Source organism: Meles meles, chromosome 8, assembly GCF_922984935.1.
Source record: "Meles meles chromosome 8, mMelMel3.1 paternal haplotype, whole genome shotgun sequence".
Lineage (NCBI taxonomy): Eukaryota > Metazoa > Chordata > Mammalia > Carnivora > Mustelidae > Meles > Meles meles.
The window spans coordinates 55,237,726-55,250,856 of NC_060073.1; positions in this window are offsets into that span (position 1 = coordinate 55,237,726).

Below are 13,131 nucleotides of genomic sequence, written 5' to 3' on the forward strand. Positions count from 1 at the left end.
AATGAGTGAGGCTCTTGGTGCCCTCTAGACTTTCCACACCTCCCAACATGGGAGAATTTGAAACTTTCCATAAGACTGCCTCTCTGGTCTCCCCATTCTCCTGGTGTTGGTTTTTCTGGGTTTGACATAAGCCCATGAGATGTCCTCTGAAGCCTCTGACAGGCTACCCTATTTCCTCCCCAGCCCACTTTAGTTAGAGTACGTCATTGTGAGGCCACCAGCCCTGTTGTCTGAATTCTGTGAATCTCCACCCGGCCTACCTTTGGGTGGAACCTGGACAGTACTGTCGCTCTCATCTAACCTTCTTCCCTACATCCCTGGTACTGGTGGTTTTCTGTGAAAGCAGCAGTGAACAGGTTTGGTTTTGAACTGGCCCAGAGGAAATGGGTCAGGAGTTGTGTGGGCAAGAGGAAAGGATGAGAGCCGTTGGAGAACTGAGAATGATTTTTTTTTCTTTTTAACATTTTTTTATATTAGTAATAAATGCAGTGGAAACAAGCGTTTTCTTCAAAAAACAAAAAAAAATTTGAGCTGACTTAATAGAAATAGTCTGTGTGCTTATATTTTGAGGAAAAAATTTTAAACTTTCCTGACATTTTTACATGCTGTTCCATAATATATGTTTAATGTAAAAAAATTGGTTTTCATTCTTATAAGGTAAATATTGTATATTATACACATATAAGCTTTCTGTCAAAATCAATGCTGTGAGAAGCTGAGCTTGTTTACAGTGACTTCACATATGCCTTGACACACTACTGTGTAGCACAGCATTGAAGTTGTACTGCTCTTCACTTCAAGAAGAAATACAAAATACAAAAGCTATACCTAGAGATACTACTGAAAACTTTCTGCCATTGTTCTGACTTAATTTCTATTTGCTTTTCCTTAATACGATCTCAGAATTTTTCTTACAGTCATCTTTTTCTTTTGTCCCAGAAGGAAAAATAGTTTCATTTTTGTCTGTGCTGAGTTTGAGATGCCTGAGAGCATCTGGAGCTTGGGCAAGAGTTCTTCACTGGGAGAACAGATTTGGGGAGTTGGCAATTAAAGCTAAGGAAATGGATGGGATGACTCAGAGTGTATATGTAGAAGGAAAGGAGGCTGAGATCAGACATTATGGGACAGACAGGATACAGAAGCTATGAAGAAGACTGAGAAATTGCCTTTAAGAGAGGCAGGAAAACTTGCAAAATTCAACACAGTACCTAGTACAGTGTCTTCTTTATGCATAGCAATCACTCAAAAAATAATTATCAAATCCATTTAGCAAGCATAATCTTTCTCCTTTCAACGCACTATGGAAAAACAGAAAATAAGGGACCCAACAGGCCAATTGGAGGGATAAGATCATAAACAAGTATAACATGCTCAAGACAGATATTGTGAAAACGATGCACACAGGCATACCAAGTACCAAGAAAGAAGGTGAGCATGGAACTTTTTGGAGAAAATGATGCAAGGGCTAAATTTTAAAGAATGACTAGGTATTCATTAAGCACGGGGGAGAGAAGTCAGCTGGGAGGATATTACAGGCAGCAAGATCTGCAGGTATAAGTTCACTGAATTATGAAACAACATGGGGTGGTTGAGAAATTCCAACTAAGTAATTTGGTACAGCTGGGATTTAGTATTTGAGGAAGAAGTGGAGGAAATGAAGCAGGAAAGCCAAACAAGATCAGGTTACAAAGGGCCCTGTAAGACATGATAAAGTGCTTAGTTTTTATACTGAAGACCAGGGAAAGCCACTAAAGGATTTTCAAATGGGGAGAAAAGGGATCAGATTTACATTTCAGAAAGATCATTCATGCAACAGAGTGGAAGATGGGTTAGAGGGGCAAGACTAGAAGCAAGGAAACCAAATAGGAGGCTAATTTAGGAATCCAGAGGGAGTTGATGAAAGACTAGATGTAGCCAGAGGCAGGGGAGATGGAGAGAAGCTGACAGACCAGACAGCTTTAGAGGAGACAACAGACTAGACATGGTGTGTGATTACATGAGGTAAAGAGGGTAAGAGTCCAGGATGACACCAGGTTTCTACCTGGGCAATTGGGTAGAGTAATTATATTCACAGAAAAAAAGGATAGCAGAGGAAAAATAGATTTGAGATCACTGTGATTTACTTTGTTGTACACATATTTGTATTAAGGAGCTGTCTTGTGAGTAGTTATTCTGGAGATCAGAGGATATGTGTAAGGTAACAATATGCATGTGAGAGTCACCCACATACATGGGAGTTGAAGCAGTTATACCAGATGAGATTTCCCAGCCAAAAAATACATAGTAAGAGACAAAGAAGGCCTACAAGAGGGGCACCTGGGTGGCTCAGTCAGTTAAGCGTCTGACTCTTGGTTTCAGCTCAGGTCATGATCTCAGGGTCATGAGATCGAGCCTCATATCAGCCTGGCATGGAGCCCCACACTGAGCCCCTCATCAGCCTCCACATTTAGCAGGCAGTCTACTGGAGATGCTCTCCCTCTACTCCCCCTGCTTTCTCTCTCTCCCTCTCTCTCAAATACATAAATAAATGTTTAAGAAAAATAAAGTAAGAAAGAAGACCCAAGAGAGATCTGACTTCCAAAGGCCAGACAGAGAGAGAAAGAGAAGGGTGATAAGGACCACAACTAGAACATTGGTGTGTCAAAATCCAGGGAAAGAGGGTGTCAAAAATATCCATTTGTGTCTATCTCCCTCAGTAGATTGAGTTCTTAGGGGCAGACACTAAATAATTTTTGTATTCTCAGAACCTAATGTTGGCTGGGTTCCAGAGTAATGGACTAATGTATATCTTTGGCAATTGAACTAGGAAATTAGTGTGTTCACTGTTGACCTCTAATAGTGAAGTCTCTTAAGAGAGGCAAAAGCAAAACCCCTAAAGACAACCTGAGAAGTGGGCCAATGAAAAGGGAAAACAGGGCAGATATATACCAGCAAATTGAGAAGAAATAAGATTTAAAAAGTAAAATTTGAAGGTTAGTGAATTCATTTCTTGTTATAGTCTAAATGTGCCCCCAAAATGTGTGTGTTGAAATCCTAATGCCCAATATGGTAGTATTAGGAGCTGGAGCCTTTGGGAGGTGCTTAGGTTATGGTGAAGCCCTTATGAATGAGATTATTGTTCTTATAAAGAAGACCCCACAGAGATCCCTTGCTCCTTCTACCATGTGAGAACAGACTGAGAATGCACCAGCTATGAACCAGGAAGAGGGTCCTCACCAGAACTTGATTGTGGTAGCACCCTGATCTTGACCAATTGAGCCACACAGGCTCCCAACACCTTGATCTTGTACTTCATAGCCCCCAGAACTGTGAGAAATAAATTTCTGTTGTTTAGAAACTACCTTGTCTGCGGTACTTTATTATAGGAGCCTGAACAGACTAAGACAATTTTATGATAAAGTACTTTTGCCAAGTCTTAGGTATGGTGACACATAAGGGCATAGATAAACTGATAGAAGAGTAAAAAATCTTGGGTTGAGGGCAAAGGGGGAAGGAGAGAGCTTTCTCATTCCCCATTGTGGCTTCCTTGGCTCCTCTACCTTTATTTAAAGCTCTTTCTCTTTTGGGACTCAAAGCATTGGTTGTACCTCCTCCTGATGGTCTTCTGATGGTCTTGGCCTAAGCTACTAAGGCATGCCTTACATGCCTTACAAGCTACTAAGGCATGATCCAACAACCTACAGGAAGTCAGTTGGCAAGCTTGCAGTTTGACCATGTCTGCCTTTGAGGAAAAAATATGCTAGTACAAATGAATTATTAAATTCAGTCAGTCAGAGACCTAACATGATAGGCTATGGCAGACAGACAGAATATCATGAATTCAAACATGACTCAGGAGTCAACATGGAACCAGAAGAGATAGAAGCAAACACAGGAATTCTGGTCAAAAGCATCTCTGGAGGAGTTCTGCAAACACTGAGAACTAGCTGCCCCCCACACACACACCCTTTTTCATAACAGGCTGGGTCATTCATGCTGTGCTGACTGGGGGTACAAAGTGGGGAAGACAGCTCTGATCACTCACACATTCAGTGAAGTCTTAGGTCCAGAGTCTTGCTCACCATCCCAAGACCTACTACCATTCTCCCCATTTGGATGCCCCATCTAAGACTCTGATCCCATAGTTCTTCATTGTTCTCTTCTGAAACTCATCCTTCCAGCCCACTCTCTTTACCAGGCCTTTGACGCTTTCATGACCAGATTTATTTTATTCCTGATATTTTAGCCTCTAAAAGCTCTCTCTCTAAATCCAGCTTCTTGCCTCTGCCTCTCTCATACCCTTGCACACATATCAGCCTTTCAACTTCTTATAACTCTAGTCCTTTAAGTTCTCTCTCCCTCTGTGTGACAGGACTTTCTTTCTTTTCAACCCAGCCTGGATGTCATGATCCAATGCTTCATCTGATCTCATGGCAATTCCTATACAATACCATGTCTTTCTCACCTACCAACCTACTAATCCCAGATTTCTCTTCTCCTGTGTCCTCATCACTGAGAGCTATTGGGAAAAAATACCATACAACTGTTGGAACTGGAGCCAACAGAGCTGGACCCGGAACACAACTCAACAAACCTGGGTTGCTCAATCCTGTCATCTCTCCGACTCCTGCAAACGTTTTCTGCTTTTCTAAAACTCTTTATATAATCTTCATCTCTTACTAGCAGCACTTAACTTCACCTCATACTTATCAAAAAAAAAAAAAAAAATGGAGGCTGCAGGCATGGTCTTTTCAATTTCCTACCCTCCTGACCCTTACTGCATCTAGGCACTAGGCAGTGAGTTGAAAATTTATTTACTGAAAACAATTCATCCAACGACCAAGCTACCCAAAAGTCAATTCATCAAATTTTTCAAATTTATCAAACTTGTAGTTTGACATCAAAATCCAATTTGATAAAATTATCAATTCACCAAAAATGTGTTTTTCTCAATAATTTATAAAATTTCTAGAAATTGTTTTACATAGAAAGTTTTAATAGCTTTGTGAATTCTCTTTCTTTTTTAAAGTTTCAGTTCATTTCAGTTTGACTTAGTTTACTTTGAGCTTTAACTAAACTCTTTTTATTAGATCTGTACAGATTTCAATCAAACTATGCTGAATGTCACTTTTGTGTGGTACTCATATCAGACACTTAGGATCCACATACCTAAAACAAGTACATAATACTCACTTGATCAAGCTGATAAACCAATCAATGAATTAAGACAGTCAAAAACAGCACTTTCTAAATCAGTATTATCTAGGCCAGTATTATCCCTGACACTAAAACCAGAGAAAGACATCAACAAAACAAAACAAAACAAAAACAAAACACACACGTGTGCGGACACACACACACACACACGCACACACATACATCAATATCCCTTAAGAATTTAGATGCAAAATTCCTCAACAAAATACTAGCAAACTGTATCCTGCAACATAGAAAAAGAACCATATGCTATTACCAAGTGGTGTTTTTCCCAGAATATAAGGTTAGTTTGCCATTCTAAAAGCGAGTAATGTAATACAACATAACATAACAATAGAATAAAAAAAAAAAAAACATGGTTATCTCCGTAGACACACAAAAAGCATTAGACAAAATCTGACATATTTTCATTATAAAAATACTCAATAAACTAGGAATAAAGGGAATTTTCTCAACATAAGAAAGAACATGTATGAAAAAACTCACAGCTTACATCATACTTACTATTAGAAGACTGGATATGGGGCACCTGGGTGGCACAGTGGGTTGGGCTCTGACTCTTGGTTTCAGCTTGAGTAATGATCTTGGGTTCATGGGGTCAAGCCCTGTGTTGGGCTCCATGCTCAGTGTGCTTGGATTTCTCTCTTCCTCTGCCTCTGCCCCTCCCATTCATTCTCTCTCCTTCTCTCTCTTTCTCAGATAAATAAATCTTTAAAAATTTAAAGGAAAAGACTGGATGTTTGTCTCTAAAAACAGGAACAGTACAAAAATGTCTATTCTTACTCTATTCAACATTGCTTTGAAGGGTCCACCAGAGTAATTAGATAAGAAAAAGAAATAAAAGACATCTGTATTGGAAAGGAAGAAGTAAAACTACTTCTATTTGCAGTAATATGAATTTATATATAGAAATTACTGAAGAATCCACCAAAAAAAATTAAAACTAATAAATGAGTAGAGCAAGTTCACAAAATACAAGATTGGTATACAAAAATTAATTGTACACAAAAATCAGTTATATTTCTAGGCACTATCAAGGAACAGTCTAAATAAGAAATTAAGAAAACAATTTTGGGGGCGCCTGGGTGGCTCAGTGGGTTAAGCCTCTACCTTTGGCTCAGGTCATGATCTCAGGGTCCTGGATCGAGCCCCGCATTGGGCTCTCTGCTCAGCGGGGAGCTTGCTTCCACCTGTCTGTCTGCCTGACTCTCTGCCTACTTGTGATCTGTCAAATAAATAAATAAAATCTTTTTTTAAAAAAAGGAAAGAAAAAAAAAACAATTCTGTTTACAATAGCATTGAAAAGAAAAATGCTTAGAAATAGACTTAACAAAAGTATAAGACTTATATACTGAAAACTACAAAACATTGAGAGAAATCTAAAAATGCATAAATAAATAAATAAATAAAATTAAAAAAATAAAATGCCTAAATAAATGTAAAAGATATCACATACTCATGAATTTGAAGACTTAACATTGCTAAGATGCAAATATTCCTCAAACTGATTTAAGGAACTCAGAATAGCCAAAATCATCTTGAAAAAGAAAAAGAAAGCTAGAGGACTTTCTTTCTTTTCAACCCAGCCTGAATGTCATGATCCAGTGCTTCATCTGATCTCATGGCAATTCCTATACAATACCATGTTTTTCTCACCTACCGACCTACTAATCCCAGATTTCTCTTCTCCTGTGTCCTCATCACTGAGAGCTATTGGAAAAAAATACCATACAACTGTTGGAACTGGAGCCAACAGAGCTGGACCCCGAACACAACTCAACAAACCTGGATTGCTCAATCAGGCCTCCTGATTTTAAAAATTCTACAATGTAATCAAGTATGTGTGGTACCAGAATAAGAATTTAGTTCAACAGCATAGAACTGAGGCCAGAAGTAAACCTACATTTAGGATTGATTAATTTTTTGACAAGGATGGAAAGAAAATTAAATGAGGAAAGATAAGTCTTTTCAACAAATGATGCTAGGACTATTTATATATAAAAGAATAAAGTTGGACCCCTACATCACACCACATATGAAAACTAACTCAAATGGATTGTAGACCTAAATATAAGAGCTAAAACTATAAAACTGTTAGAAGAGGGGCGCCTGAGTGGCTCAGTGGGTTAAAGCCTCTGCTTTTGGCACGGGTCATGATCTCAGGGTCCTGGGATCGAGACCCGCATCAGGCTCTCTGCATGGCGGGGAGCCTGCTTCTCCCTCTCTCTCTGCCTGCCTCTCTGCCTACTTGTGATCTCTGTCTCTCTGTCAAATAAAGAAATAAAATCTTTTTAAAAAAAAACTGTTAGAAGAAAACAGAAGTAAATTTGTCCTTGGATAGACAATGGTTTCTTAGATAGATGCAAAAGCATACACATCAAAAGGAAAATTAGACTTCATCAAAATGTAAAATTGTCATGATTGAAAGCACACCATTAAGAAAATTGAAAAGACAGGGATTCCTGGGTGGCTCAGTCCGTTAAGCCACTGCCTTCAGCTCAGGTCAGGGTCCCAGAGTCCTGGGATCCAGTCCTGCATTGGGATCCTTGCTCAGCGGGGAGCCTGCTTCTCTCTCTGCCTCTGCCTTCCACTTTGCCTGCCTGTGCTTGCACTCTGTCTCTCTTTGACTAAATAAATAAATAAAATATTTTTTTTAATTCTCTAAAAAAAAAGAAGAAGAAGATTGAAAAGACAATCTACAGAATGGGAGAAAATCATATATCTGATAAGGATCTTGTACTCAGAATATATCAAGAATTCTCACCAACCCAAAAATAAAAAGACAACCCAACTTTAAAATGGAGAATATTTGAACAGATATTTCTCCAAAGAAGGGATATATCCACTTTCTCATTTGACAAGAATTAGGAGCCCCACCAGGTTCTCACTGTGAAGATCAAGAAAATTTTCTCATGCTTCCAGCAGGAGGACACAAAACATAACCAATCTGAATAATGCACAGAGCTATCTCTCCATTCTCCTTAGCAAGTCTTGCCTTCCAGGGAAACTATTTTCTTAGAGCCTAACCAACTTGGGTTTACCAAAGCCTAACTGACATAGAGGAAGGGAAATATCCAACTTCAGCTATGCCTAGCCTTCCTGTCCTAAGGCTATGGTGGGAAGTGGGGAAGAAAAGCTCAGAGGCACTTGTGAAAGTCACAGACACAAGCTCATTAAAAGGACTATAAAATAGCTCTTCTTCCCCCACACCTTATCATCACATCAATAGAGCTACTCTATAATAACAGGAATCAGAGCTAAAAGAACTACAAACCTCAGGCCCTATTTAAGAAGGAGTCTCTAAGGAAACCCAAAGACAACAGGAATGACAAAAACAAGAGAACTAGAGGAAATTTTAGCCTTAAATACCATAGTTACAGCACACAGTAAACACTGCCTAACTCCCAGTCAAATAAACATAAAATCTCACACAAAAGACCTATCTACCTCAGTTCCTTCTACATCATATCCAGTTTCAACAAAAAATTACAAGGTATCATAAAAGGCAACAAAGTTTGAAAAGACAAAGCAAGCACCAATATGGCACAGATTTTGGAATTATGGAACTGGAAATTTTCAATAACTATGGTTATGTCTAAGGAAGCTAATGGAAAAAGAGGGCACCATGAAAGAAGAAATGAATGATGTAAGCAAAGGGAAGGAAACTCTGAGAGAGAATTGAAAGAAAATGCTAGAAATTTAAAACATCATAATGGAAATGAAAAATGCCTTTGATGGGCTTATCAGTAGACTGGACACAGACAAGGGAAGAATCAATGAGCTTGAAGATATGTTTAATACAAACTTCCCAAACTGAAAAGTAAAGAGAAAAAAGAGTGGGAGTAAAAAGAACAGAATATTCAAGAACCATGGGACAATAACAAAAATAACAAGAACTGGAACAATAAGAAAGTATGTATAATGGGAATGCCAGAGACCAAGAAAGAGAAAAAGGAACAGAGGAAATATTTGAAGTAATACTGACTGAGAACTTTCCGAAATTAAGGGCAGACACCAAAGCACAGATCCAGAAAACTCAGAGAACACCAAGCAGGATAAATACTGAAAAAAAAAAAAAATGCTGTAAAAAATTAGTTGTAAAAAACTACAGAATATTCAAACTACAGAAAAATAAACCACAGAAAATCAAAGACAGAGGAAAATTTGAAAGAATCCACAGAAGATATACAAATAGCCAATAAGCATATAGAAAGATGCTGAAAATCATTAGTCATTAGAGAAAAGAAAATCAAAACCACAATGAGATACCACTTCACACCCACTAGAATGATTATAATAAAAAAGATGATAATAAGTGTTAGAGAGGATGTAGAGAAATTAGAACGCTCACACTCCTAGTGGAAATGTAAAGTGGTGCAGCTGCTGAAGAAAAGTTTGGAAACATTTCCTCAAGTACTTCCTCAAAACATTAACAATTTACTTTACAATATGTGCCATTCACTCCTAGGTATATAACCAAGGGAACTGAAAAGCTATGTACACACTAAACTTGTACATAAAAATTATCATACCATTATTCTTAATAGCCAAAAAGTGGGAAAAATCCAAATGTTTATCAACTGATGAGTGAATAAACAAAACATGATATACCCAAACAATGGAATATTATTCAGTCATAAAAAGGAATGAAGTAGGGCGCCTGGGTGGCTCAGTGGGTTAAGCCGCTGCCTTCTGCTCAGGTCATGATCTCAGGGTCCTGGGATTGAGTCCCGCATTGGGCTCTCTGCTCAGCGGGGAGCCTGCTTCTCTCTCTCTCTCTCTGCCTGCCTCTCTATCTACTTGTGATCTCTCTCTGTCAAATAAATAAATAAAATCTTTAAAAAAAAAAAAAGGAATGAAGTACTGATACATGCTAAAACAAAGATGAACTTTGAATGCATGCTAAGTGAAAGAAGCCTCACACAAAAGACTACATATTATATAGTTCCATTTATAGGAAATATCCAGAATAGGCAAATCCACAAATATAGAAAATAAATTATTGTTTGCTTGGAGTTGAGGGGAGGAAAGAATGGGGAGTAACTCCTAGTGGGTATGAGGTTTCATTTGGGGCAATGAAAATACTCTGGAATGTATTAGAATATACTCAGTGAATTACTAAATTCACTGTGAATAAACAAAACAACTGTGAATATACTAAAAACTACTGCGGATTATATACTTTAAAAAGATGAGCTTTATGGCATATAAATCATACTGCAATAAAACTACTGGAACATAAAAGATAAAATCAGAGTAAAAACTATTTAGAGTTAATAACAACTATATACTCAAGGATAAGAGTAAGCAGAGATCCTTCTAAAGTACAGTCTTAGTCTCTTCAATAAATGTTGCTGGGAAAACTGGACAGCTAGATGTAGAAGAATGAAACTCGACCATTCTCTTACACCGTACACAAAGATAAACTCAAAATGGATAAAAGACCTCAACGTGAGACAGGAATCTATCAGAATCCTAGAGGAGAACATAGGCAGTAACCTCTTCGATATCAGCTACAGCAACTTCTTCCAAGATAGGTCTCCAAAGGCAAAGGAAACAAAAGCGAAAATAAACTTTTGGGACTTCATCAAGATCAAGAGCTTCTGCACAGCAAAGGAAACAGTCAACCAAACAAAAAGGCAACCCACGGAATGGGAGAAGATATTTTCAAATGACAGTACAGACAAAAGGTTGATGTCCAGGATCTATAAAGAACTCCTCAAACTCAACACACACAAAACAGATAATCATATAAAAAAATGGGCAGAAGATATGAACAGACACTTCTCCAATGAAGACATACAAATGGCTATCAGACACATGAAAAAATATTCATCATCACTAGCCATCAGGGAGATTCAAATTAAAACCACATTGAGATACTACCTGACACCAGTTAGAATGGCCAAAATTAGCAAGACAGGAAACAGTATGTGTTGGAGAGGATGTGGAGAAAGGGGAACCCTCTTCCACTGTTGGTGGGAATGCAAGTTGGTGCAGCCGCTTTGGAGAACAGTGTGGAGATTCCTCAAGAAATTAAGAATAGAGCTTCCCTATGATCCTGCAATTGCACTGCTGGGTATTTACCCCAAAAATACAGATGTAGTGAAAAGAAGGGCCATCTGTATCCCAATGTTATAGGAGCAATGGCCACAGTTGCCAAACTGTGGAAAGAACCAAGATGCCCTTCAACGGATGAATGGATAAGGAAGATGTGGTCCATATACACTATGGAGTATTATGCCTCTATCAGAAAAGATGAATACCCAACTTTTGTAGCAACATGGACAGGACTGGAAGAGATTATGCTGAGTGAAATAAGTCAAGAAGAGAGAGTCAATTATCATATGGTTTCACTTATTTGTGGAGCATAACAAATAACATGGAGGACAAGGGGAGATGGAGAGGAGAAGGGAGTTGAGGGAAATTGGAAGGGGAGGTGAACCATGAGAGACTATGGACTCTGAAAACAACCAGAGGGTCTTGAAGGGGCGGGGGGTGGGAGGTTGGGGGAACAAGGTGGTGGGTATTAGTGAGGGCACGTATTGCATGGAGCACTGGGTGTGGTGCAAAAACAATGAATACTGTTACGCTGAAAAGAAATTTAAAATAATAATAATAATAATAAAATAAGTATGATACAATGAGTGTGGAATCTTTAAAAAAAATAAAGTACAGTTTTCCTGTTGTGATATGAATGGAACTAGCAGAAATCCTACAAATGTTTCTTAGATGTCACTATTGCATGATGCCCATTTATCAATGGTCATCATATCTTAGAATAATTATCTTGAACTAATGAGATTATAATAGAATTTATGTAATTAATTTTTATCACTTATTATAGTAACTATTAATACCATCTACGAACCCATATGAAAATACAGTATAGTCATATTTCAACCCATATCTATATATTAATAAAATTGCAATGAACAAAAAAAGTTTTTTAAAAAGGCAAATTATTGGGGTGCCTGGGTGGCTCAGTGGGTTAAGCCTCTGCCTTCAGCTCAGGTCATGATCTCAGGGTCCTGGGATGGAGCCCGGCATGGGGCTCTCTGCTCAGCAGGGAGCCTACTTCCTCCTGTCTCTCTGCCTACTTGTGATCTCTCTCTGTGTCAAATAAATAATTAAAATCTTTTTTAAAAAAAGGCAAATTATTGAACATATTTTAGAAGATAAAACCCCTTCGCCATGATTGCTTATAAAATTTTTTACATTTGAGTCATTGCCTAACGTTTGCACAGCAAAATACACAAGAAGTTCTCATTCCTAAAAGTCACAGATTCGAAGGAAAAACTTAGAATACACTGAACTTTGGCCAGCCACGCCAAAATGACTTCAGTGAAATAGCTGCAAATAAATTAAAACTAAAACTAAGCTAAACTAAACTTCAAATGAGTCAACTGATACTGTAGAAATCTTCAGAAGTAGTAAAATCTGCCGAACTATGCAAGTTGTTGTAAACTATACAAATAACTTTAAAAGAAACAAAATTTTGTTTAATTAACAATAGTGGTAAATTTCAGCAAATTGAGCACTATGAAGTGAGAGTCAGAGAACTGGCTTTCTTTACTTTCCGTTCCAGAGGACTTCCTCCTCTCTACGTGAATCCCTCCACCTGTGTTGTAGATACCATTCCCTTCTGCTTCCTCTGGCTCTTGCTCTGTGGAGGCAATCAGGAGTTTCCTTTTTTCTTTCCTAGAGTCTCTATGGGGAATTGAAATCCTTCCGAGCCTGGAAAATATACTTGATCTTGGAAGATCCCAACTCAGACCATCCTGGACTCTGGCCAGTCTTTAACAATCCTGCTCAGTTTCTCCAGGGCTGGGCTGTACTGAAGGGCTCCGATGATTGCAGCTTCAGAGCATTTGAACAGGGGGCTAAGGTTTGGAGCAGTCTGAAACCAACACTGATGCCACCCAGTGCCTCTAC